The following is a 6645-nucleotide window of genomic DNA, read 5'->3' as shown; positions in this document are numbered from 1 at the left end:
GAGAGGGAGAGGGAGAGGGAGAGGGAGAGGGAGAGGATAAATAGAGAGAGAGACAAGGAGAACCCTAGGTTTTTTGAACTAGGCTGGTAGTTACTCACTGTCTCACAGAGAGGTTCTTGTGGGTGCCAGGAGTGGATGCTCTTGGAGCTTTGCACGCATCCCCTACCACTTGTGGGGAAAATTATTATGGTCCTCGAGCCTCAGGTGGGTGTGGAGTTCCCTGTTGCATTGAGTTGTAAGTCCTGCATGGTTCTGCCCGGGACATTTAGCTCAGGGAGGCATCACCCACTGTTGGGAAGCAGGAGCTGGCACAGGAAGCTTGATTGGTCTCTTTCCATGCTGCACTGGGATATTATGTGAAGCCACCTGGGTTCCCTGGAGTGGTGAGGGGACTCAGTCTGGGGTTCTGTGAGGTGGACAGGACTCTCAGGTGGGAATTCCTTGGCCAAAGGTGGCCAGGGATGATTGGCCTCGATCCTGGGGGTCTCTGACTCTGTTGAGACTGCGGCAGAACAGAGGCAGGAGTACATGGCAGGTGCAACCAGCTTGCACATTGAGAGAAAAGTGGGGGAGAGAGAGAGGCCCTGGCTGCCTCCCGGGGAGGGTAGCTAACTAGCTTGCTTGAAGAAGCAGACAGTTCTTATTGTCATGTCGCTGTTCAAGCTTCACGTTGGTTGTGCCAGATGTGGGTCCTGTGGCTGGAACGCAGGGAGGTTTTCCATGATGGCGGGTCCCAATAACTCAAGAAAGTCTGGAGTTCCAAGAGTTTTATTGTGATGAATGGTCTAGGTGCACACTCCTCCACAGTTATGCCAGGGGAGAACTGGCTTAAATAGGGAAGGGGGATGAGAGGAGTCACTTAATTTAGCTACACCCTCCAGCCTTTAGGTAACTCATGAATATGGAAATCTCTCAAAGCTGAAGCCTGCATTCATGCCCTCTACCTGTAGGTGGATGGTGACACAATTTCTCTGGGAGGGGCTGCTTAGCCCAAAAATTACTGCAAAGCACAGGTTAAATGGAGGTCTAGATCATGTGTAGGAGCCTGGATTCTGGGGGCATGACTGAACACCTGCCATTTCTCCATGGGAGTTGGGGTTCAAAGCCCATGCCTAGCCAAGTATCAAGATATCTTTCCACAGCCCTACAGACTGAGGCACATATGAACTCACTTAAACCGTGGCAGCATGCACTAGGTCTGCACAGTTTCAAGACAGACTGGATTCTAGCACTGAGATGGTGAAGGACACAGCTATCACTACTATCCAAGGATCTGTCTTCAACTGATGCACACCAGCAAAGGGAAAATCTGTGTTCTCCAGTAGAGTCTCACTGGGTATACCAACTGCACTCTAGCATAGGTGTCCTGCCCAGGTATAGTTGGCCAATACAAAGAAAACTCAATAGTATTTTTGCAGACTTTTTCCATCATTTTCTCTTTGCTTGAGATTTTTGTCCTATTGGGCATTTGCCTGTTTATTTTGATTTCTGTTTTTGTGGGATGGTTTATATGTGTTATGTTTTGTTTGTTTGTGTGTGTGTGTGTGTGTGTGTGTGTGTGTATGTGTGTGTGTGTGTGTGAGAGAGAGAGAGAGAGAGAGAGAGAGAGAGAGAGAGAGAGAGAGAGAGAAAGGGAGGGAGAGAGAGGGAGAGAGAGATGCAGAGAGAGACATATACAGAGAGAGCCAAAGATGGAGAGACAGAAAAAGAAAAACAGAAAGGGAGAGTCATAAAGTTTTGTGGGTAGGGAGGTGAGGAAGATCTGAGAGGAACAGGGAGAGAATAAATCACCTGAAGATGTATTTTATGAAAAAAGTATCTTTCAATTAAAAAAAAAAAAAGGAGTGGCTTTGAGAATCATTGGATTACACATCCCATTTAGTCCATTGGTACAGCCCCTGGGTAGCCTTTCAAGATTTAGTAAATAATCTTCCACCCATGCCCCTGCCTAAATTTAATGAGTCACCAAACAACAACAAGAACAAAAACATAGACATAGAAGCAGAAGTTTGTCTTCCTGAAAAGGTGAGTCTCAGCAGGAGAGAGGATGATTAAAGAGGGTAATATATGTGCATGTTCAAGACATAAAAATTATTAAATTATCAAAGAATATATAAAAATGATGGCGTTTTTATATTCTTAAAAATCTGTGTATTAAACTTATGTATATATTAATTATAAATAATATATAACAACTTGTATCCATGTACTTATATGAAAACAGCACAATATATTATATACAATGTGTAGAAGTGAATACTATAGACTGCATGCCATCTGCAAATCCTAAAATATCTACTGTCTGACATCTTACAGAAATAATGTACTAATCTACATTTTCTAACCTTGGTTTGTTTCTGCTTAATTTATAATCTCTTACAAATATGTGTTGACATCTCTTGAGTTAAACAAACCCATTAGTTAAACAATAGGCACTTTTGCTTTGATTTATAAAAGTTACATTTTTAAGTATACATCTTTCCAGGATTTATCATTCTGGTGAATTATTCATTTTATAATATATTAGGGTCAATCATCTGTATATTAATAGCTCACTTCATTCTCCTAATTAACTTCTATCTTATGTATATTAGAAGGAAGCTGTCATCCAATTATTAATACTTCAGTAAATATTTTTTACCAGGAATATTTTCACCTTAGGTATTGTTTGGAATATATTCTACTTTTGAAATGTTATCTCAGAAAACATTTGGGTTTTCTTCCTGTGTACCTTAGAGATGCTTCAGAACTGAGAGAAGTTAATTTTTTAATATCACCATAGAGATTATTAAATAGCCATATGAGACAGTTTGGATCTTAAGCAGACATACATGTTTCTTTGGGTGTTTGATTGTTCTGAAGAATAACTGTCTCCACCCCCACCCCCGGGTTATCTGCTCAGAGTCACATTTTACTCTCTTTCTGCTTGTCTGACAAACACTTGCTCTCTTTCATTCTTTACTTTGCATTCCTTGTCTCAGGCACAGTTTCATGGAAGGAATTCATGGTTACCCTAGCCAATCAAAAAGGCTTCTCTCCTATGAGGTTAGTTAGCATCCCAATATTCAGCCATCCTTGCTTGGGTTTTAAGAATCAAATCCTACGTATGAGTAGGCTTAACAAGCTAGACTTAGTCACTGTCTCCTAATATATCAAGTAGAGTTAAGTAACAATACACTTACTTAAGCTGATAATTTTACTTGAAAGAGGCACAAATAAAGAAGCCCAGTGAGCCCTTGAATCCATTTGTAGAGCACTGACATGAGATTTAGGTTTAATTAGAGGTCGAGAGGTAAGCCTATGTAAGCATTATTGACCAGGGTGTTTCTGGTTCAGCATTCTCTCACCATTGTCTTGGTTCCAGTGTCACATGCACCATGATCTGACAAGTAGTAAAACTGTGAAATCTCTTTCTGGGAAGAAAAAAAAATACCTTGTCTGAATGACATGAGGCCTTCAACTTTTCTCTTCCTCCTATATGACATTTCTGGAGAATTCAGTTCAGCTGGGACCACTTTTCTTTTTAAGGTTTCATAGTCAAAGGATGGGTCACAAGTGGCTCTTTCCACTATTTTTTTTTTTTTTAGTTTTTTATTTTTTCATACAGTATATATGGATCATATTATTCCTCTGCTTCTTTTTAGAATGTTTTTGATCTTTCCAGGATGAGTGTAGTAGTAATTCCAAGTCATGGGCCTTTTACCCTAATACTATTAAAATACTTTACTATAATGTCAGTTCCCAGTTCTTTCTTTCTTTTATTGGATATTTTATTTATTTACCTTTCAAATGTCATCTCCTTTCCCCAGTTCCCCTCCCTAGAACCCCCTATCCTATACCCCCTCCTCCTTTATGCTTTTATACCATTTTAATTACATGCATGTATTAAGGTTCTAGGTTGAGGAACAAGCAATACAATAGATGCAAATAGTCAAGGAACAAGCAAGACAATAAACACAAATAGTCAAAAAACAAGCAAGGCATTAAACCCAATTACATGAACACTCCCATGATCACTGTTTCTAAGGGCTTGTCAGGATGACTGAAATATCTGAGCCTACTTCCCTGTCTGAGTCCAAAGTCATTTTCATCTCTGAAGCCTATTTCCCTGTTCTAGCCTAAAATTTAGATTTCTGCTTGAAATTACTTCTTTGTTCTAGCGTAATATTTAGATTCCTACCTGAAATTACTTGTTCTAGCCTAAGATTTAGATTTCTGTGTGAAATTACTTCTTTGTTCTAGCCTAATGCCAGATTCCTATCTGAAGCCTACTTCCTTGTCATTGGCCAATGTCATATTCCTGTCAAGCAGCCCATTTCCTTGTCCTTGGCCCATGTCAGATTCTTGACAAGTAGCCTCAAAGGCTCTCCACTTCTCCCCCTTTTTTAAACTTTCATTAATAAGCCTGAGCCTGTCTTAGGTTGTTCTAACAAGAATGCTTTCCTTACCCATCATGGAATTTGCATTATCAAACAATGCATTTCTGTCTTAGGTTGGTAAGGCTCTGTCCAGAATCTTACCCGCCCTTGGCTTGCCAGACTGTTAATTTAATAACTCCATCTCGCGGTCCATTTTCAGGTTAAAGCCATGTACTTGGCTGCCAACATGTTGATGTTGTTAAAGACAAACTTTAACAGGATGGTCAGGAATAAAAGTATTCCCAGGACAAAAAGAGCTAGCATGATCAAGCTATATATGCCATTCTTAAAGCTTGACCAAAATAGAAATATTGACCTCATGCCATGAGTAATTTTGTCTGCAGTATCTACTGCATCAATGCTCAGCAGAGCAGCATTCTTGAAATTCATAAGCTCACTAAGCAACATTAAAACATCCAGAGAGGTGTTAGAATTATGCCAAATATCAGTTCTTTTTAAACTAGATTTTCGTGCTCATTTATATGTTTAAAATTTATTTTATACATTACTTCTTAGAGACATATCTGTTTTATGACACTACAATACTCTACCATATTTCAAATTTTGAACCTAATTGTCTCATTTATTTACCCCAACAATAGTGTATACAATTACATTTTATCATTATGTTCATCATGGGATGGTTGGCCTCAGCCACATTAGGTAACTTGTACATGAACACATGACTATTAAATATAAAGCAAAGAATAAAAATACCTGGTCTTCTCTTTGCTATGTCATAATTCTGACAGGTTGCAAGGAAATGAATTGTATTTTAGGAGAAGTGAATAAACATAACACAGAAGATTACATTCCCTAGGATCCTGTATATTGTGTGTGATAGAAATAGCTCAAATTTCTCTAAAGGGAAAAATGTTTTTCATGCCTGAAAAATCTGTTCTAGTAAGGGGCACCTCTCTTCATTTCAGCTCTGATTTCCTATGCACTGTTTTCATCTCTGGGCAAGCAGCTGAATATATTAGAATGATAAAAATATGCTGATCTCAGTCTATATTCTTCAGTTTAGTAACCTTAAAACAATGAAAATCTTTCTTTTCTAACATCACCAGCAAAATCCAAGGGATGTGTCACTGACTTCAGTAATGGCCTGGTGACCCACTCCTACTAAAAGATTTTGTATGGTTTTGAGAAGGCCTGATTAAGTAAGGAACCTTGAAGCAGAAAACATCAGTACACCAATGGCTCAGGCTCTAAGAACTATAATTGATAAATGGGACCTCAGGAAACTGTAAAGCTTTTATAAGGCAAAGAACACTGTCAATAGGACAAATTGGCAGCCTACAGATTTGGAAAGAATCTTCACGAAGCCTCCATCTAACAGAGGGCTAATATCCAAAACTTACAAAGAACTCAAGAAGTAAGACACAAACAACCCAAATAATTCAATTTAAACTGTGTTACAGAGAATTCTCAACAGAGAATTCAAATGGCTGAGAAGCACTTAAAGAAATGTTCAAACTCCTTCATCATCAAGAAAATGCAAATCAAAACATATATGAGGTTCCTTCTTATATTCATCAAAATGGCTAATATCAAAAACTCAGTGACAATACACACTGGAGAGGATGTGGAGCAAGAGGAACACTCCTCCATTGCTGGTTGGAGCACAAACTTTTACTATGACTATGGAAATCAACTTGGTAGCTTCTCAGAAAACTGGGAACAGTTCTACCTCAAGACACAACTGTACCTGGGCATATACCCAAACGATGCTCCAACATCCCACAAAGACCTTTGCTCAACTAGGTTCATAGAAGCTTTATTTATAATAGCAAAAACTGGAAACAACCTAGATGTCCCTCAACTGAAAAATGGATAAAGAAAATGTGGTACATCTACACAATGGAGTACTATTTAGCTATTAAAAACAAAGAGATTATGACTTATCCAGGAAAATGGATTGAACTTGAGAATATCAGACTGAGATAACACAATCCCAAAGGACCAAAAAGGTATATACTCACTTATAAGTGGATATTAGCCATAAAATACAGGACACATATGCTATACTCAACAGACACAAAGAAGCTAAACAAGAAGAAAGGCCTAAACAAGGAAGCTTGAATCTCCTTAGAAGGGGGAATAAAATAGTCATTAGGGGTAGATGAAGGGAGTGTACTGGGAAGGAAGGGAAGAACAGGAGAGATGGCTAGATGGCCATGAAAATGTATGAAAGTTTGCAACTGACAGGAGTGAGGAGGTGCCA

Source organism: Grammomys surdaster, unplaced genomic scaffold (assembly GCF_004785775.1).
Source record: "Grammomys surdaster isolate TR1022 unplaced genomic scaffold, NIH_TR_1.0 224, whole genome shotgun sequence".
NCBI lineage: Eukaryota > Metazoa > Chordata > Mammalia > Rodentia > Muridae > Grammomys > Grammomys surdaster.
Note: the sequence above shows the minus strand (reverse complement) of the source record.